The sequence below is a fragment of the Heterocephalus glaber genome, unplaced genomic scaffold (assembly GCF_053883595.1).
Source record: "Heterocephalus glaber isolate CG9 unplaced genomic scaffold, H.glaber_assembly_v1.0 deba00001577, whole genome shotgun sequence".
Taxonomy (NCBI): Eukaryota; Metazoa; Chordata; class Mammalia; order Rodentia; family Bathyergidae; genus Heterocephalus; species Heterocephalus glaber.
Window position 1 is genome coordinate 5,026,500 of NW_028258358.1, and position 22,520 is coordinate 5,049,019.

At 32.6% G+C, this 22,520-nt stretch overlaps 1 long non-coding RNA gene across 1 annotated transcript; it reads right to left on the reverse strand.

Annotated features, from left to right (window-relative positions):
- Nucleotides 1-11,422: 11,422 nt before the first annotated feature.
- Nucleotides 11,423-22,179, reverse strand: LOC110348983 (uncharacterized). The gene is made up of 3 exons (XR_002394631.1): nt 21,853-22,179; nt 13,454-13,553; nt 11,423-11,536 (listed from the first exon to the last, which is right to left on the reverse strand). It is a non-coding gene; the product is annotated as an uncharacterized LOC110348983 (long non-coding RNA).
- Nucleotides 22,180-22,520: the final 341 nt, after the last annotated feature.

Sequence of the window (22,520 nt, forward strand, 5' to 3'; positions counted from 1 at the left end):
CTTTCAGAAGGATTTGAAATTGAAAGTATTGAGTCAAATAAGTTTTTATCCTGTTTTTGTGCAAAATATTTTGATTTACATATCAAGCACTTATAAAATTAAATTTATATATGTCAAAATTCCACTGATACATTTTCTTATTATCCTAGATAATTGCTTATGTGATAATATCTTAATCAAAATTTGAATATTGAAATCACAAATAAGCACAAACAGGAATTCCAAGAGGATCAATAGGTTTTTTACCAAAATAAAGTTAAGTGTTTTAAGACAAATTATTATTCAAACTGTATTGGAGATTTTATATGGTGGTATTCTACCACATTTGAGAATTTAATTTGAGCAAATTAAAATATTAGTAAATTTTATAGACATAATTTTAAGTTCAAAGAAACTTACAAAGTCAATCTACTAAAAACCCCAAGAAACTTTTTCCTAATCATGATTTCTAAAATAAGGTCAATAATATTTATTACATCAATAACAATATAATTAATTTCTTTTCATCACCGGGTAATAAACATTGAGATTTACTGATAGCTACCATTTGCTCAAAGAATGATGACTGAGAAAAATATTATCAAAAGGAGATTGTTTTCAATAAAAACAAAAGTAACTGTTACAAAATTATAAATACCCAGGAAAATATTCAGAAATATTATCAAGACATATGTTAATGCCTTGATGTATGATTATTAATAATTACACAAATTTATATCAGTGCTACAATAATTAAAAGAACTTATATTAGGATTCTTTTTCACATAAAATTCCAAACCCAAACTCAAAATAAAATTGAAAATAATTACCTACAAATTACATAAAGTGTTTAATTTCAGGATCTTAGCATATACACCCTTCTTGCGAGAAAAAGGTGTGCAAAATATGCAAAGATATCATTTCTTAGTCTTCTCAGAAGTGACAATAACACCAGGAACTGCAATGTCAAATAAGACTCCCTCAGAGATTGAGCTCTATAAAAAAAAAAAAAATCAGGTAAAGAAATAATCATACAGCCAAAGCAAGGAGAAGTACAAGATTGCCGTGATGTATTGTCATTATCTTATATTTTCTTTTCTTCTTAGAGTTTTCTTTTCTGGTAAGAGTATAAGCATGATCTAATGCAGAGTGGTGTGTGAAATCCTAAACAACAGTTTATTTGCAGTTATATGGAACTGTTTCTATCATGCTATACCTCCATTTTATACTCTACTTTTTCCATAGCATACTGGATTTGAACCAAGAAGCCATTCCCTTAAATCCATACAGTCTCAATTTCTTTGTGCTACTCTACTCAAACAGGTATATCATGCTAAGACTACTCTATAGTGTGTAGACAAGGAGTCTTCTACCAGTAAATATCATTGATGTACTTGTAAAATGTTTCACATTCCAATATTTAAAAGAATATTTACCTTTACTATCTCCCTTGCTTCCTGGAGACATTTCTTACCAGTCTAGTTGATATTATTTTACCAAAAATATACTTTTATATTGGAGAATTTGTGATTCTTCAACATTAATTTGAATTTATAGCTTCTCATGAGGGAAATTATAAAATATTAAAATGTCAGTATATTATCAATGCTTCTTCAAAAATAATATCCAGTACCTGATTTTTAAATTTTTTAATAATTTTATTATCAAACACACACATGCAAAAATTAAAACCATTCAAAGAAGAACAATGAAAGGGAAAAAAATTACTATAATATTCAAATACAGTAGAACACAACCAAACCAAAACTGAAAAGCACTTAAAGATTTTTTCCATATAACTTTAAAAAGCATCTTAAGCACCAAAAAGACACCAGAGGATGTCATTTGTTTCAGAAAGATCCCCCAAACCAACAGTGAACAAATAGTGGTCTGGAAAATAACTCCAGTTAGCTAGCAGACTCCACATAAGCCAAGCTTCTCCCTAATTTAAATTTCTACAGTCATATGACACGTGATGGAAACACAATCCAAGAAATATGTTATTAGGCAATTTCATCCATGTGTATTCTTAATTACACTTTCAGTTTCTCACACTGGAGAAACTATTTGGTATTTATACATATGTGTCCTGTTTATTTCACTTAAGAGGATGGCCTCAATATGTATCCAGTTTGCTATAAATGTCTCTAGTTTCTCATTCTTTATGGCTGAATAGTACTCCATTTTATATAAAAAAAAAACACATCTTCTTTATCCAGTTTCAGTCGATGGGCACTTGGGTTGTTTGCAAGCTTTTGCTATTATGAACTATGCCGCTATAAACATGGGTGCACATATACCGCTGTGGTATGAGTCTTTTAATTCTTTTTTTCCCCATTAAGTTTATTGCTACATTTCCAGGATAAAATACAATTACATTCATCATTGGGATATTGTACTATTACATGAGTATCTTGGTTTTTATTTTTTCCCCTTAACTTTCCCTCCCTTCACCCCCTCCACCCTTCCCTTTTTGCAAAAACTTTGTTTCCATTTTTTTCCTTTTCTCATACTTTTTCTTTTCCCTTTTTTCCTTTCCCCTACCCCTCCCAAATCCCCTGCTCCTTTAGACCTTTTCTTTCTGTTACACAATATGAATTATACATTTTTTAAATTACAATATCAAGATCTAGGAGACATTACCACAGATTTTACAGAATTTAAAAGGATATAGAAAGCATATTATAAAAATCTTTTTTGAAATAAACTTGACAACTTCTAAGAAGTACCTTGGAAGACAAATTAATGAAACTAACTCTGGAGGAAATATAAAATTTGAATAGCACCTATTAAAGAAAGTATATTCCTAGCTTGAAAACCTACCTATATGACAACATCAGGCTCATATACATTTTAACTGATAAATTATATCAAACAGTTAAAGCAGAAAAAAGAAGGAACACTTCTCCCCTCATTTTAGGAACTCAACATTGTGCTAGTCCTAAAACTGGATAAAGATAATAGAAGAAAAAAGTATGAACATAGATAGAAATTTGTTTAACAAAACAAACTATTAGAAGTCAGATTTGGCAGGATGTGGAAAGTGGTTTTGTTATAGGGATGGCAGTGTTGGTTCATGATGGGAAGATCCACCCCCAAAAGTCATCATTTTAACAGAGGAAAGGAAAAATCCATATGATCCTGTCACTAGTTGGAGAAAAAGTATTGAACTAAATTCTATAGCTGTTCATGGTAAATGCTATCAGGAGACTAGAAGTAGAATAGAAACTTCTCAACAAATTAAAGACATGTACTCCATACTTCCAGCAAGAACACCTTATATGAATGGAGAAGATACAATGCTTTCTCCTTAAGGTGGGGAACAAGGGCAAATATGCTTACTCTTTAGCTGTCCATTAAACTTTGAAACCTAGTCCCCACCAAAATAGTCTGGTAATAAAATGACATAATTAGAATAGGATTGGCAAGGTAGAAGCAAAATCTTTATATGTAGATAAAATGATCATCTACAGAGAAAATACTAGGAAGTCTCTATGAGCCCCTAGAACTTGTATTTGAATTTAGCAGGATTAGAAAACACAAGGTATATATAAAAATTCAGGTCTGTGTATATGTGCTATAAATGAAGAATTGAATATTGAAATTTAAAAGTTATGTAGGAGTACAAAGGACCTAGAAAAGTAAAAAACAAAATAAAACAAAAATAGTGTTGGAAGGCATTTAATACCTAATTTTAACACTTCTAAAGCTATAGTAATCAAGGCAGTGTTGGTGTAAGGAAAGACATATAGATCATTTGAATAAAACAGAGAATCTAGAAATAGAACCACACAGAGATGGTCCACTGAGTTTTGAAAGATTATTTAACATTAGCATTTTATAGAATATAAACTCAATTCAAGAGCCGAGGAAGAGATAGTGTTTTCAGCTAAGGGCACTAGAACACCTGGTATCCGTATATAAAAAATTAACCTCAACCCTTTTTTTCCATACATGAAAATAACTTGAAGGGATCTATGAACCTAAATATGAAGCCTGAAAGTATAAAACTTTAAGAGGAAATTATAAGGGAAAATGTTTATGAATTCAGTGTACGCAAGAACTACCTAGGATACAAAAGACATGATGTATAAAAGAAAAAATTTGATAAATGAGATTCCATCAAAATTTAGAACTTTAAATGACATCATTAAAATGAAAAGTTGTCCTTAAACAGACCATATTTCCAATGCATATAACCTATGACCAGAATATATAAAGAATTCTTAGAACTCATTAATAGACAACCCAATTAAAAAGTAGACGTAAGAAGATGATAAATAGCCACTACAGCACAAGGAAAGGTGTGCAACTCTAGAATCAGAAGAATATTAATTATTACAATAATAAGATTGAATTATACACTCATTAGAGAGATGAAGTTAATTGTTTTAAAAGCCCTGTTATGACTTTTTCTCTTTTTTGGATTCTCCCCCTTTGCGTTTAATTTGTCACACCCAATGGATTCATTCTGCTGGGTTTCCTGGGGTTGGGATCCTCATTGTCTTTTCCTAGGGTATTGTCTAAAATTTTTTGGAGTGCTGGTTTGGTATTCATGAAGTTTCTGAGGTGCTCTTTATCATGAAAGTATCTTATTTCTCCATCAATTTTGAAAGATAGTTTTGCAGGATACATCAATCTGGGTTGGAGGCTGTTTCCCTTTAGGGCTTAAAATACATCACTCCAAGCTCTTCTTGCCTTGAGGGTTTGCATTGAGAAGTCTGTGATACTAATGGGCTTTCTTTGTATGTGATTTGTTTCTTTTCTCTCACTGCTTGTAGAATTTTGTTCTTCTGTTGGATTTCTGGAATCCTAACTTTATATGCCTATGTGTAGATTTTTTTTTTTTTTATCAAGATTAGCTGGAGTCCTATATGCCTCACTTATCTGTATGTCAAGTTCTTTTCCCCTGCTTGGGAAGTTTTCTGCCATCACTTCTGTGAACAGTTTTTTATGTCATTTGCACTCTCTCCTCTTTCTTCATTTACTCCAATCAGTCTTATGTTATTCTTCTTTGCATCGTCTAGCAGCTGCTGGATTTTCTCGTGTTTCTTTACAATTTTAAAGCAATTTTTCTTTTCTTGGTCACTAATTGCAATCTTTTCTTCCATATCTGAAATTCTATCCTCATATTGGTTCATTCTGCTGCACAGACTTTCGATGGAGTTTTTAATCTCCTGGAAATCTGTTTGCATATGTTTTATGGATTCCATTTGTTTCCTATGTTGGGATTCCATCATGTTCCTCAGATCCTCTATTTTTTTATCTGTGTCCTCTCTAGATTTATTAATCATGTCTTGCACCATGAGCACAATCTTTGCTGTTATCTAAGTAATTATTTCTGATTTCATTTTTTCCAGATCCTCTTTTGTTGCCAGTTCAGAGAGTCCAGGTGGTTGAGTATCAGATTGTTCCATCTCCTTTCCCTTTGGGGTTGCTGTAGATGATCTAGAAGTCTGTTTTTGAGACTTGTTTACATGCCTTCTCATTTCCACATGTGTGTGGTGGGGTGCTTCTGACACCTGTGTGGCTCACCTTCTCTGCCCTAGTAGCTTGGAATGGTGGTGGGGGAGCTTCCTTCCAGGTGTTGGGACCAGCTCAGCTTCTCTGCCCTAGGATCATGGGATGGTGGCATGGGAGCTTCCTTCTAGGTGCTGGGACCAGCTCACCTTCTCTGCCCTAGGATCTTGGGATGGCAGCGGGGGAGCTTCCTTCTGGGTGCTGGAACTGGCTCAGCTTATCTGCCTGATTCTTTTAATTATTTTGAGAAGATAACCAGCAGGGGAAGAGCTGGGTCAAATGGGACCTCTAGGCCTAATTCTTTGAGGTATCTCCATTCTGATTTCCACAAAAGTTACACCAGTCTGCACTCCCACCAACAATGGAGAAGTGTTTCTCTCTCCCCACACCCCCACCAGCATTTTTTATTGGTTGATTTCTTAATAGCAGCCATTCTTTCTGGGATGAGGTGGAATCTCAGTCTTGCTTTCATCCACTTCTCTCGAATAACCAGTGATGTTGAACATCTTTTCATATATTCATTTGCTGCTTTTACTTCTTTGCCTGAGAAATATCTGTTCATTTCAGATGCTCATTTTTGAATTGAGTCTTTGAATTGGGGGGGGGGGTCTGATTTTTTTAGTTCTTTATATATTCTAGATAGTAGTACTTTGTCTGAGGTACACTTGCTGAAAATTTGTTCCCACATTGTGGGTTGTCTCTTAGCTCTGTTGGTGGTTTCTCTTGCAGTGCAGAATCTTTTTAATGAGATCACAGTTGTTGATTCTCTGTGTAAGTTCCCATGCCATTGAGGCTTTTTTCATAAAATCTTTTCCTATACCAATGCCTTCAAGTGTTCTACCTAACTTATCTTCCAGCAAATTTAGTGTTTCTGTCTCAATATTTAAATCTTTAATCCACTTTGATCTTAATTTAGTGTATGGTGATAGGTATGGGATCTAGTTTTAATCTTTGGGAGGTTGAAATCCAGTTTTTCCAACACCATTTATTAAATAGGCTATCTTTCCTCCAATGAAGATGGTTGACTCCTTTGTCAAAGATGAGGTGGCTGAGCATGTCTGTAGTCATTTCTGCACCTTCTAATCTATTCCCCTGATCCTCAGGTCTGTTTCTTTGCGAGTACCATGCTGTTTTTGTCACAGTAGCTTTGTAGTATAGTTTCAAGTTGGGGATTGTAATATCCCCAGCCATATCTCTGTTGCCTAAAGTTTCTTTTGCTATTCTAGATCTCTTCTGGTTCTAAATGAATTTTTGGATTGTTTAGTTCTGTGAAATATATTGTTGGAATTTAAATTAGCATTGCATTAAACCTATATAATAGTTCTGGAAGTATGGCCATTTTCACTATATTGGTTCTTCCTATCAAGCAACAAGGGATATCTTTCGATTTTCTTATATCCTCCTCAGTCTCCTTTTTCAAAGTGCTATAATTTTCAATGTAGAGGTCTTTTGCTTCCTTTGTTAGATTGACTCCTAGATATTTCCTTTTTTTTTTTTTTTGATGCTTTTGTAAAAGGAATTGTTTCCCTAATTTCTCTCTGAGTAAGTCTATTATTTGTATATAAAAAGGCTATTGTTTTTTGAGTGTTGACCTTATATCCAGCTACTCTACTGAATCTGCCAATTAAGTCTGGAAGTCTTTTGGCATAGTATTTTGAGTCTTCTATGTAAACAATCATATCATTAGTATATTTGCAAATATCATATCAATGTAATTGGGCTTCTGATGTAAATAAAGCCCTAAAAGATGTATATTGCTACCTTCCTGATAGCTCCATCACTTTTACCAGTGAGATCCCTCTGCAAAGTATTTGACTTAGAGAAGGATACTTTGTTGTCTGAATAGATGCTTACCAACGTTTTTGCATGTGCATAATATTCAGTTGCTCCTTATAAATAACAGATTTAGCAGGTAGAGATGTGTAAATGGGTAAACCCTGGTGAGAGAATATAACAATTTGCCAGTATAACAGTGTATTTCAGTAATAAAAACAGTTTCCTAAGTTTTTTAACCTGAGATGTTGAAAAACCATCCATGGCATTTTATATAACAAAACCAGATAATAATCATTTATCTTTTTAAAAGTGCATCTATACAAAATATAAATAGGAAAGCAGGAAAAAGAAGCACTCTCATTCTTACAAGTTTCTACAATAGTAATAAATGAACTTACTGAACATACATTTAAATATATCACTGAGAGATAACACTTTGAATTGATTTTATTTTTATTTGAGAAAATCCTACCAGAATCTATAAACCAGCCATTAAAATGTCATGATGAGCTCCATCAAAGGCTGCCAAAAGTTCCGACAAAATCATGAAAGACAACATCCCTTGTTGCAATCAAAAGGTCATTATTTTCTTTCCATACAGCAGTCTCAGCACTATGATGAGGATGAAATCCTGATTGAAATTGCTCAAATGAGTCAAATTGCATCATGTGTTAATGTAATTGATTACAGCCTCCAACACTTTAAGCAGAGCCGAAATTAAAAAATGAATGATGGTGTTGCATTTTATCCACCAGTAATGAAGCTTTCTTCAGCACTTCTGGCTCAATATAAATTCATGGTCATTTGAAGAGCTGACCCAGGGCCAAAAAAGAAAAAAAAATACTATTTTAGTGCCCATCAATGACACTATAGGTGTCAGTATTCAGGTATACGGCAGAGGGCTGGCTCCACCTGATGTCCATCTCTGACTCTCTGAATGCCAGAGTTTGCTAATCCTGGTCAAAAACTGAGGAAGAGAAGAAAGGATGCTTATATATGAAAAATCATTTCTTCATGTGTACTTGGTCTCTGTGAATAACTACCAGCTTAAATTTAATTATTGTATTCATGTATTGTGTCTCAAATCTCTGCTATAGAAGGATACATAAACAGCATACAATAGCTTTTTAGTGGTTCTCACTTCACTGATTCTTCTTACAGATTATGAGAGACAGGAGCTGTGTTTAAAACCTCAAAGGTGTTTTGCCACAAGGGCATTCCAAGAGTGTTCTAAGGTACAATAGGGGTAGGAGGCTGAGATCAAATGAGGAAAAATGTTTTAACAATTGTAAACAATTAGGTGAAAAGGCTTGGTTTATCATTTATGCATGTACAATGATGAGAAAAATAGGTTAAAAATAAAGTATTGTTATATGTTAATAGCAGTAATAATTGACACTTATGGAGTATTTTTCCAGAAATTTTCAACAATTTACCTACATAGCTGTATTAACAATTTAATATTTGTATAAGTTCTTGAAAATATCCCCCAATCTGCAAAATAACCCGTAAGGGATAAAGAAAAATAATTGACTCATTTTGGTGAAAGTATAAAAATTAAAATTGAATTAAAATATTTTAGTTCCAGAGGCTGTTCCACCATCTTATAACATTGCTGTGCCATATTTTCCCATGTTGTATAAGATTTATATGGTGAATGATGCTAGAAAATATTATTGAAAATTTATGCTATAATCCAGTATGTTTTATACTACTTTCATGCTACAAATATTCACCCATCGCACAAAATGGCATCAATATTCTACAAGATAAATCCTAAGTGCCATTAAATAGGTACATATGTATCATATGCATACATGTCAAATAGGTTCACTCATAACTAGATAAACATTTAAAATTTTTCATAAGAAATAAACTAAAGAATATATAATGTCTTTGGATTAAATTGTCTACTACTATTTTGTGTAAATGTGTTTCACAATAGCATTGAGTAACATTGAAAAAACTGTTTTGGTCACACTAAATATGAAGTATGATAAGGAGAAAACTATAAAACACTTTGAATGTAAGTAACAACACAATGATTTACATAAAATCATCTCTAAGTTTTATTAAATACATCAGCTGTCTCTTCAACTGATTTTTGAAGTGGCAGAATGACCTAGCAAATCACAGCTAACGACACAGAGTGAATGTAATTATAATCCAACCTAGGGCAAAAGCTAATAACTGAGAAATGAAGGGAAAGCATTAAAGTTATGTTAAAAGGTGAATTAATAACCTTCAATGAAATAATAACACTCTAATGACTAAATTTCACCGACAGCTTTCCAAATTCTAAAGTCAATCACTTTTAAATCAAGTGTCCAATATCCCAGGAATGATTAAGAAATGTTAACTTCCTTTTCTTCCTAAGCAATTTCAATCATTCTATGGTTATTTTACTTTTAATTTCTTTCCCACATTGATTATAGATTCTGCTTTCTAATTTTTTTCATGTTTCATGAATCTGATTTCTCATTTAGACACCTCATAGGTCAAAAAAATGATTTGTTTAGAGGACCACTGAAATTAGCAAAGGATATAGGGGACACTGAATTAGAAGGATTGTGGTTGAATTTTTATTTTACTACTTACTAAAAGAGTGGTATTGAAATTGACTCCTGAATATTTTTTTTCCTCTGCACAGAGTATTTTGAAATAACTCCATCTGAAAATTCCTTATAAGGAAAAAAAATGTTAGTTTGAAAAACTTCATCAATTGTGCAAATGTAAAATATAACTATACCCAAGAGCACAATTAGGAGAATAAAAAAATAGCTGTATAATCCATGGGATTTGAGGAATTTAAAGTAATATAGAATATTAGAAAAAATTCAATTTTTTATGAAGAACTCACTGCTACAGAGATGAGTGTATTCAGCTCTCACAAATATTAGATTTATAGATTTGAGGAAAAGTCTCTTCTTTTGTGTCTGTATTTAAAGAAGAACCTGCTGGATATGTATTTACATGAATGAAAGGAATGAGATATAGTTTCAAATATAGCAATACTAATTTAGAAAATCATATCAAATAAAGGTCAAATATCAAATAAAGGGAAGTTTTCTACTTTGAATATGTGACAATGGAGAACAAACAAGTTCATTTTCCTTCATTTTCTTCATTGATAAAATGAATAGGACAAGATCTAACATGTCCTATGCTTAGTGACCCAACTTCATGGAAATGTCCATTGCCTGGCTTAGAAATTTGGCTATGTGATGAAAGACCAATTATTGTAATCCTGGTTTAACCAGTTAGTCTTCTGACCTGCAAAGGTTAGTTAGCTTAAACTTTCTCCTCTGTAAAATAAAGACAAAAATACTACCTATTTCATAGATTTTTCTCTCAGGATTAACTGTTAAAATTAATGAAAATTGCTTTGTACATACAAAGCATACAGTCAGTGTTATACATTATTATTATTATGGTTTCTATTATTAGCTGACACAGAAACAAGGTCTCTTACTACTTTATAATAATCAAATCTTGCAGACTGTCTTTAATCACTCCTCCCAGAAGAACTATGCTGCAATCATGTCAAACTCTGCTTTTGCTTGTTAGTTTGTTTTATGGATTCTCTGACCTTTTCTTTGTGTAATATTAAATATGTTCGGTATCTTACAAGGTCATATGGGAAAATGACTTCCTTTCTGAAGCATCTTTGGGTCATTCTTAAAACTAAATTAAGTATGCATATCTCTTCCAATTGCTTACTGTATTTACTTCTATCAAGATATTTACCAAATTATAATATCACGCATTGCACACACGCACACACACACACCACATATATATATATATATATATATATATATAAATATATTTCTCTTCTGCAAGAATACATTTATGTGTTGTACAGGAATAACTTTTCAGAGAGCTCTGAAACTTCTTTGACTTGGTAGCTTGGAGCCACAGCAGAATTACTAGCAAACAAAGGTTTCTGGAAAATATTTGCTAAATTTATGAAATATTAGCATACTATAATTTCATTTTAATTTGTGTTAGTCTCTCAGTTAATTTTAGCAAAAACTTATTCAATCTACCTTAGCCTAGATAACTTTCTTTATTTTATATTTCATATAAATAAAACAAGTTTTTTATATATTTTACTTTGAACAGATTCATTACCTTGAGGTTCTTCTTGTGGAAAAAAACTGTTCCCTTTTCTATCCCTGTTCTCTCTCCCAGAAAAGTGCTTCTCTGAATATCCACAAGGTCCTTTCCTTTTGCTTCCTGTCTTAGTTACTTTTCTCTCCTTGTTGAGACAAAATACCAGACACTCAAAGTTAAAGGAGAAAAGGTTTATTTAACCCACAGTTTGGGAGGTTTCAGACCATAGTTGGCTGGCTACAAGACAGAGTGGTATGTGACAGAGGAGAAACAGTTCATTGATCATACAAGGTAGCAAAAGTAGCAAGGAACTTTAACAGTGTTGCCCTGCCTGTTTTATCTTATCCAGACTACTTAGGGTGGGTAGCACTCATACCTTTAATCCTAATGCCCCTGAGCCTACCATTGTACCATGAATCAATTCCAGCATTACACAGTCTAGATCCAGCCACCTCTGAATCACACGCTCTAGATCCCCACCTATGACTGCATGAGGCCTTGGGCGGGGTGGGGGTGCACATCTAAACACAAGGCATAACACTTCCTATATCTGTAGAAATGGTCCTTTTTTCCAGATAACTTTCTTGATTATCTCTCCTTCTGTATCTATTTTCCCATTTTTATTCTCTCCCAACCTTATATTCCTCATTGAGTTCTAAATATCATGTAATATGTTCATTTTTCTTATTTCTCTTGGCCTAATAATATGTAACCGTCTCGAGGCTGGTAATTTTTTTATACTTTGTTCAAAGCTATATTCCATGTGCCACATGTGGATGCACAAAAAATACTTCTTAAATACATGAATAAATAAATAAATAAATATGGAAAGAGTAAGAGGAAGGAGAATTAAATAAAAAAAATACACATTTAGTGAAACATAATAACTACTAAAAGAAAGTTTATTGCTATGATGTTTTCATGTCAACTAATAATCATAAGCATGAAATAAATAATAGCAGTCACTATATACTAAGTGTAGTTTTCACTAGTGTATTATGAAACACATAAAAGTTAAAAGTGATTTTTTGTCAATTTGAGGCATGAACATTTCATACTTCTAAACTAGGTATGTATTGAACATATGCAGATCTCCATTATTATGTTTGTATTAATCATCTGAATTTTGTATATATTTTATTGTTTAATAAGGAAAACAATGAAAGAGGTGGTACAAAATTATTTGTATTCATTCTAACAAAAATCAAAATATTTCTGGATGCTGATAGAACACAGATTTTAATGGAGAAGAAAATGGGAACATATTCAATAATATGTCACTAGATTCAGACAAAAGAGAAAGTTATCAAGAAAGATTCAAATAAAAAGCAATTAAGAAGGACACTAATTTCAAGATAACTTAATTTGACTTTTGTTATTAACATTACACTGATATCATTAAAGCAATTTTGCAGTTGGAATTATTTGTACATATCACGGATGCTTTATGCTCCAGTTAATGTAGGAAGATTATATCTTTTCCTTGTCTAAAATCTGAAAACTGATGAAATTTGTATTTTCAGGCATATCAGTACTTGTGTGTGTGTAAGTGTGTTTGTGTTTAACAATGCTTTCCCTATGCATATTGTTTCTTCTATTTATGAGATGTGTTGAAAACTATAGCAAATGTTCAAATTTAAAGAAAAGCATTATTATAATAAAAGACACATTGCCATTAATCACCTCAAGGTACTCCTCATTTCTCCTATCATTTGTGCCAATTTCTGAAGTACTTGTGGAGGTCCTCTTCATGAGTGTCTTTAGTTGTGCTGCTGTGACAGTCTCAGTGTTTGAATCAATTCAAAACATTTGGTTTTCATAATCATTTTGTCTTTAGAGGAGAGCTCAAAATAGCATAGTACCAGATCTATTGAATATGGTGAATGAGGACATACTACAATGTTTTTATTTGATTGAAATTTCCATACCAGAAGAGATATGAGATGTATGACACAGTATGTTGTCATGATGGAAGATAAAAGCGTTTGCCCGTTTTAAGGGAATATTCTATATATATCCTTTCTTAAATGCTCTAAGAAGACCTATAATATTCAAAATTCACCTTCTGTTCCTTGGTAAAACTCAGCTTGCATGATTCCATCAACTTCAAAAAATAAAACCAACATCCCCTTGATGCTGTATCTTCATTGATGCACCTTTTTCTAAAGAGAAGACCGAGGTGATTTACATTCAGATCTCTGAACTTTGGTCTCAAGATTATAACCATAAAGTCAAGCTAATCTCCTCTGATTACATTTAAAAGTTGGGATCTAAAGCAGCATGACAAGACAACTCAGATCAAATGTACTGTTCATAGCCCATGATTTAACTCAACTTTAAAATTCACCTTTCAACTGTAGTTCACAACTGACTAACTACAGTGAAGGAACCAAAATTTGTCACAAATTGCTACTAAGGATTCACACACCACTTCTGGGATTGAAGACTACTACCTTTCCAATGAATGACGCTTGGCAGCACCATTCACTGTATGTTATGATGATGAGACTTCCTTTCAAAGTAATTAATAAATGCCTATTGTTGAAACTTGGTAACATTTGTAAGTTTATTGAAATCTTCCAAATTTATGTGCATGGATTATGTGCATGGGATTATGTATCTTTTCCGCTTTGTATCCAGAAGAAAAACTCTTCCTAAGAATAGGCTCTGCTTTTTTCTTCACCTTCCTCTGTTAGTTCTGCAAGACACCAAACTCAGAATTTCTTAGTAGGGGGCCAAGCACATGGGAATGTTTAATAAACATTTGTGAAAAGACAACTCTGATGACAACTGAAAGATTAACTTAATAAAACCAAAGTTTATTTCAGAATTATAGTTTATTTCTTTATTTTTTCTTAATGAACACTTTACTTATGGAAAATGTTATCAAAGACCATTGTAGTGGATCTTCAATGTCCTGCAAGACAGTATGACATAAGCGAGAGAGAGAGAGAGAGAGAGAGAGAGAGAGAGAGAGAGAGAGAGAGGAACAAAAGACACACAGACTTGAGAGAAGAAACTAGGTCTCAGACTGATCCAAGCTGCTCTGGGCAGCAAAGACAAAAGGCACCAAGGACATCCTGTGTTTATTCATTACAAGTGTGGGAAGGAAGGAGCAGGGTATGCTTCCAGACCCCTGGAAGTATTGCAGGCAGGACTATAAGAGGGAGGCACTCGCACATCTTGTTGAAGAGAACAAACGTGTAATTCAGAGGGAAAGAATTTAGTTGCAATCAAGCTGACCTGGGCTGGAAGTTAACTCAGGAAGGCCCTGCTAGTTCATGGACTAGAACTTAAGTCTCAGTAGCAGCCATTAGTGGAGGAGCTATACTTGCTCAATTCTACTTTCTGACATGTCCATGTGAGTCACATAAAGCTTCCTTCGGATGGACTCCTTATATAATACAGCCAAATTATGGACAGGCAAGAAACTTATGCCACTTATAGCCTGCAAATACTGGGAAGGGATGTGTGCTACATTTACTGAGAAACCTTACATATTTTACATCTTTGATAAACTGCTTTCAAAATATTACTGTTTCCTATCTATCTATCATTCATATATATATATATATATATATTCCTAGATTGGTTTGCGTTTATTGGCATTTTTCCTGCAATTTATCTTCTTTTCATGATCTTTCTTTCTCTCTTTCTTTTTTACTTTTATTAGTACACGTTTCCAGTGAATGATTACATTCACCTCACTGTAGGGGACAAGCATATGTACATAGCACATTTCAATTTCCTTTTTTCTTCTCCAGCCTGCCTCTTTTATTTTTCTAGCATGAGATTCATTTATCTTATAGGACTTTATAAAGGTAAATATCATGTATACTGATTGAAAAACTAATAGGCCAAAGAGCATATACAACATGTGACACAACTGAATGAAATCAAGGTACACTTTTAGATACATTGTCCAAACTGATTTTCATTTGCTTTGTGATACTAGGTTGCCATCTGATTTCACCATATTGTACACATTTGTTTACTGTTCCCAAGTCTTTACAAAGGAAAGAATATTGTTGTGATTATTATTTTAAATATAACTTGTTTTCTATTTCTTTAGGATACTAAACTAAGTGTTGCACCATTTTACCAAGGTACAGAGTACTTTTTTATTTTATGAAAAAGTAAAACAAAATTTCATAAGAAAATTATAAGAGAATAACAGTAGTTAATACACTGTCTCATTACCTTCAAAGTAGTTACTCAGAGTACAAGAAAAGATTTTTACAACAAAGATGCAAACAGATAACAGCACAAAACTTTAAGGCTAGAGAACTTTCAAAAAAAAGTATGACAGAGAGAGTATTTCCCTATATTTAGGTTTAGCAAAAAACAAAAACAAAAACCCTGTGGCTACATATTTTACTTTACTCTTCCAAAATTAATAGTAAGTTATGCGGAGAATTCATTTCTTATTAAAGAAAAATAGTTGGGTATCACCTTGATTAAAACTTATCTGCAGAACCAGGGATTTAGCTCAGGGTTTCTGGCACCTGCCTCGCAAGCGCAAGGTCCCGAGTTCGATCCCCGGTACCAAAACAAACAAACAAACAAAAAATATCTGTAAACTAGTTTAGATACATTAAGAAAAAGTAATAATTTAAGAAAATATCATTAAATATTAATATATTTTTCCATACAAAAACTATGTTGTAGTCTTTTATTTTATGGATGACAAAGCTTAATACAGGTTGCTATAATAGCTCTTTAGTAATTTAAGTACACTAAGTTTAGAGGTCTTAAAAACATTTTAAACTGACACCATGTAAAATAAAGTACAATTTTGTATAATATACAGAAAAATAAATAAGAAAAGGATTTTCTTGTAGTGCACTGTAAAGATTAAAAAGTAAAATTACTTTTTCTTAATTATTCATTTTTGCAAATAGTCTGTAACAGTAACAAAATTAAAATTAAACATTAACCAAATTTATATTATTCTCATGCAATTTCATTTGAAACAGTTGCTAAAAATTACAATTGGCATTTAAACTTCAAAGTAAAACAATCTAATTTACTTAAAAGTAATTTAAAACTCCCATGCTATTTTTTAGGGCTAAAGAATAGCACGCTATGTTTAACTTCATTTTTTTCTCTTATAGAAGCCATTTTAGAACATGAAAGGTGGGGGAGGAGTCCTGCCATTGTGAGTCTCTATCCCTCACAATTCTTTCGGTATTTTGTTTTAAATCATTTCCACTTTTGTTTTATCAGGTTTATTCTGAGCAGTTTGATGCTTCTGTTAATTGGATTATTAATGCAGGAAATCCATCTAAAACAATGACACTACTTAGTAGTTTAAGAAAATTTAGAATTCAGTTCTTGAAACATTTCACTTATACTCAATTACAGATAGCAGTTTGTGAATATATTCAAATCTCAATTTTAAAAACCCACACAGAAGGAACCATAGCATTTCTAGACGGTAATCAGACCATAAAACTTCATTGTCAACCTAATTTGAGATACTTTCCACAGAAATACAATTGTAAATTTTGTCAGATTTTTTAAAGCAACTTAGCAAGAAGTAAAATTGCACAATTGTAACCATTTTCACACAAAAAGAAAAGCACACCTACATTTTAAAAATCACTGTTTCAAAAAATAGAATTTTACAATAAGTGCATGAATTTACATGTTTTCTTGGAAAAATAAAACATGAGGCACTTAGAAAAGACTCATTGTACTCACGTTTAAAAAGCATTATAGAATAAAGAATGAAAAAAATTGCTTCTGAATTCCTTACCTAGCATGATAAATCCTCTCTAAAGAACTAAATTTAGCCAAGTGTGGTGGTGAACTCCTGTAATCCTAGCACTAGGGAGACAGAGACAGGAGAATTGCAGAGAGTTCCAGGCCATAATGGACTGCATAGTGTGCTCAAGACCAGCCTGAGCTATATGGGGAGACCCTGTCCCCTGTCTCAGAGAGAGAGAGAGAGAGAGAGAGAGAGAGAGATTAAATTTAAAAGTGGAACAAATTTGTTGCAACTCTAATTTAAGTAACATTGCCCTTATTTCCCCCAAAAGGCTGTTTTCTCCAACAGATTAAGTATGTTGCTTAAGGTCACCTCATCCGTATGTGTCAAGCAAGAGCATGTATCACATTTGGTTTCACAGTTACGTCTGATGCCCTATTGACTGCCTCATGATACTGTATCACCATGTATGTGGAGAGAAAGGGAAACAGAATTGTCTCATGAATGAATCAAATGTGTGTAATTTGAAAAAATAGATTTTGCTTTGTCACAACAAAGTTTCTACATTTTCAGGATGACTTTATATTTCATTTATATTTTTGAACTTTATTTCGAATTCCGTGTTTTCTGCTTTTTATCCTATAGTCTTTGGTTTTTCAAACTACTTATATTAGTCTGTAGGGTTTTTTTTTGGTATTTGGTTTTTTTCTCCTCAACCAATATTTTCATATACTGTTGCAAATTTCCTGGAGGCATTATATCTTAGAGTTTTATTCATCTAGAAATCAGTTTTCTGTTTATTAAAAACTGTTGTAGTTGACATAGCCAATTTGCTTTTTTCTTGATCACAAGTTGCATTTTATTATGTATAACGAACTTCACATTTAAGTAAATTAAATGATAAATCACACTATTCCAATTCTTTCACCTGATATATTTTGTGTAATTCAAACAAAACTATAAGTACAATTATATTACATGGATGGGATTTTTAAACATCAATTCTATGTAACATTATTTTGCTTTAATACTGCATTGAGTAATTGTTGAAACAATATTATTATTCAATAGGACACTCATGTCCTAATTTTACAACAAAAGTTACTTGATCTATTTAAAAAATGTTCTAAATTAATTACTAAAATAAATCATTAACTCCATATACCAGTCAAAATATTACATGGATAAATATATATAAAATTGTACTCTCAAATTGCCACGTGAACAAGCATTTATTGTATAAATGTATTCAGTTTCGTATGTTTATACTTGTAAATATGCATATATCTATCTAAATGTGTTTGTGTATGTGTGTAGAAACAGAGAAAGGTAGGGGGGAAAAGAGAAAATAAATATCAGTTTGTACAACATAATGAACAGTACAAGAGTGCCACCTCCTGGATCTAGCAACATACTGACTTTTGTAATAATGACCTTGACTTACAAAAAGATTTTAAGAGTAGTGATGGTTCTTGATAGTATTCCTGATATTTTGGTAATCATATTTGAATAGTGTTTTTAATGTTCCTTTAAAAATCAGTTATAGCCCATTTGTATATACAAAGATTTTCCAGATGATAGGGATTTTATAATATATTCAAGATCTAACAATTTATCTATCAATTATGTTAACAAAACCAAACCATAAGTGAGCAATGTAATGGAAACATATTTAATAAGTAATTTTATTCATTCTTTTTTAAACTTTAACAGTTGATAAATTAGGAAGAATGCAAGTTTACAAAATCTTACGCAAAACAATGAATGGCAAAACATTTTCTAGTAGGTCTAACTAGTCTGATATTGTGAATTTAAATACTCTTAGATTTCCTATAAAAAGCAGTGATATTAACAAGAAAATTCAAAATATTAACAATATACAAGAGCTTCTACAATATCAGTAATCAGACACATGAAGACACACCTTGGGTTTTCACTTGTTGACTGATTTTTTCCTTTCATATAAAACTTTTTTATCAGGAATCAGAATCATGTTTGCTATCTAAGAGTTCATATATCATAATCAAAACTTGATCAAATGTTCAACAGTGTTCTAACTCATGTAGAAAAGTGAAAATTAGTGCAATAAAATTATTCAACTTTTCCTGTTAAAGGAAAGTCAGAACCTTGAGAGTGGACATGATTGGTTAGGGATTTAGAAACAATTGCCATCTTTCTTTTCTTTTTCCTTCTTCTGTTATTATGGGTTTGGAAATTTAGGGTACAAAGAAATTTACCTGAGGCTGTAAATGCTGTACCATAATTGAATTGTTTTATTTTGAATATGAATAAAACAAATTCTGCTTATAAGCATACCTATTGTGCCTAAGAATCTTACATAAGTCTAGAGATATACTACCCTTGGTAGGAGACAGTATTCATAACAAATGTGAATGTTCTTTGCCTCCCTAATATTAATGTTAATTTCATGTAACTTATTTTCTAAAGTTCTTTTAAACAACTTCTAATTCACATTTCTTTGGAGGAGAATTGGGAGTTCAAGAATCATGATACCTCTCCATTATCTGTATAAAATTGTGATGACTTTATTTTAAACATGGCATAATACCCTTGTCCAGATTTCTTGTCCTTCATATATAATTCAGTCACTCTTAAATCCCTAAAAGATAACTTCTCAAGTTTATTTAATTAATGGAAATATAGAGTGTAGTGAAACAAAAGTATATAATGAAATAATTCATTATAATAGAAGGGGGCTTTAAATACGTATGACTTAGTGATTTTTTTATGTAATACAAATAATCGGAGTATTGTGAAAGTCAATTTTGCTGTCCTTTTACTATAGCAGTGGGGAGATATTTTGAAGCTCTTGCACCAGTTTCTGTCATAACAGCTCCCAATGACATCAGCATCTGTACAACTATAAGATGAGTAAATTGTATATTAGGAATTTTTAACTATATAAAGCTTTGTTTTTATTTTCTATATATGAGAGCTTAGAAATTCTTCAAGTCTAATAACAAACTTCAAAAATTGTGTGGTGCATATTCACTTTAGATATACATGTAATCGCCAAGAAAATCAATGAGAATTAAACATACAATAAAAAGATTGACACATTAGAAGGTGCAGTACAGTATCGATAAGGCATTGTGGATTCTAGGGACACAATAAGATTTTTATATCTTTAACATCAGAAATAATCATACCCACCTAAAGAATTCTCATAGTGATTCCACTATAGGCTTATGTTTTGTAGAGAATTAGTACTTTCTTAATATGAATTTCTTCCTAATGGAAGAGAAAGTTGAGCATATACAATTGGTGAAAGGATCAAAGCCAACTCTGGAAGAGGAAAGGAACTTCTAATTGCAAGCTGACTTAAGTTATGCATTACCATTACCTTAGACTTCTCAGATTCCTCCCAACATTTCAAAGATATGGCACTATGCTAGAAGCATTCCTAAATAAATAAAAGAATACCAGCACAGCAGTGTGCTTAAAGTTCTAAAAGATAGACACTAGGCAGCTTGGTAAATTTGTACCAAAATTTTATACCAGACTTATTTGTTCCAGTTAAATGTGATGATGTTTTATTGCTTTAAATACATGGCAGCTTGTTTGCTTTTGGAATGGTGGGGAAATCTCCATAGCAACCAGGATTCAATGACTCCATAAAACAATGCCTGCCAGAAGCAGAAGAGGAGGAAATGACAGGTACTGACAAACAGTCCAAGTGACTGATTATCGGCAGGTGAGAAAGATCCCCTGCAGAATTTAAATTGACTGCAGTGTTCAAAATCCTGTGGGAGGATTTGAACAAGGAAATGTGGTTTTAGTTGTCTTTATTACAAGTCTTTATGGCCTAGAAAAACATCAGCAAAGGAAAACCATGAAGCATTTTGTAAAGGTTGTGTTACTCTTTGAAAGCGATCAGTTTTCTAGAACATAATCTGAATTTTTGAAGTTAGAATAATGACAGAGGGCAAGGGAACCAATTAAAGATCTCTTAGGGCTGGGTCTGTTGTCCGTAGAGAAAAGAAGAAAATACCTCCACTGGGAACTAAGGTCAAAGATAGAAATACACAATGGAAAACATCACTGTCACTGGATGTTCATAAAGTGACACCTAATCTCTGAAGAAAGTGAGATCAGATCCTTGACTCCAAATTCCCATGAAATCAGTATCTGTGCACTTATCACTTGATTGGTTGATAGATACTGTGAGAATACCCTAGGCAAAAAAAAATCAAAATAAAAAATTTGCCTAAAAAGCTGGGCTTGGTGGCATATGCCTGTAATTCTGTGGGAGGCTGAGGCAGGAGGATTGCCATGAGTTTGAGGCCAGCCTGGGCTACATAGTGAGTTCAGAGCTAACCTGAACTAGAAAGACCTTGCCTCAAAAATATTTTTAAAACATTTTTTTTCCTAAAACATCTGCATGCTTTTGGCCGGTGGAAGTTAAACCAAATCTGAATATAGACTTTTAATCCTTAGACTAAAAAGGAGAAAAATAATGAGTGACTTATTTTTGAGCATTTTTGATGCTTTATATCTCTAACAATCTTAAGTGCAGTAAAAAAAATTACAGCTTTGCTTAAGTGAATAAAAAAGTTTGAATGACTAGCACATGTGTTAAATTCTCTCACTCTTCTTTGTCCTTACAGTACAAATAAACTTAAGTACAGTACAAGTAAAACTTAATACATTTCACAATTGATAGATATTTATATGTCTTCTCACCATAAAAAAAAACAAATGAAGAAAGAGCCAAAATTGTGATGAAATACCTGACATAAGTCACTGTTCAAGAGGAAAGATTTGTTTTGTCATTCAGAAGTTTTAGGCTACAGTTGTCAGCTCCATATTTTCTGGGTCTGTGGTGAGGTAGAAGAATACCATGGCAGAAAGGGGGTAGTGGAGGAATGCTGGTTACTTCATAGCAGCCAGGAGAAATGGGATGAGCCAGAGACATTATATAGTTCCCAAGATTATAGCTCCATGACCCACTCTCTTCAACTAGGCCCCATCTTCTAATTCCATCACCTCTCAATAATGCTATGATGATCTATCTCTCAGTGGTTTGTTCCACTGATGAAGTTTGAGCCCCTATGATACTATCACTTCCCCAAAGTCCACAAGCAACTAAGCCTTCAAAGCAATGAGCATTTTAGATCTCAACCATAACAAGCCCGAAAACAATGACATAACAATAAGAGGAAATTGCATCAGTGCTTCTGTTTTGGAATCTTCATGAGTGCTTGTTTCACACTGGAACTTCCCAAGCTAACTTTTCATGAATTCAGATTTTTTTTAATTATTTTTAGCAACAGAAGACATGTAGAACATAATTATATCATCTCAATTTGTTTTCTGTTGCTATAACTGAATACTTGAAACCAGATAATAAGGAACAGAGGATTAGTTAATTTGTGGTTCTGGAGGCTGGAGATCTTAT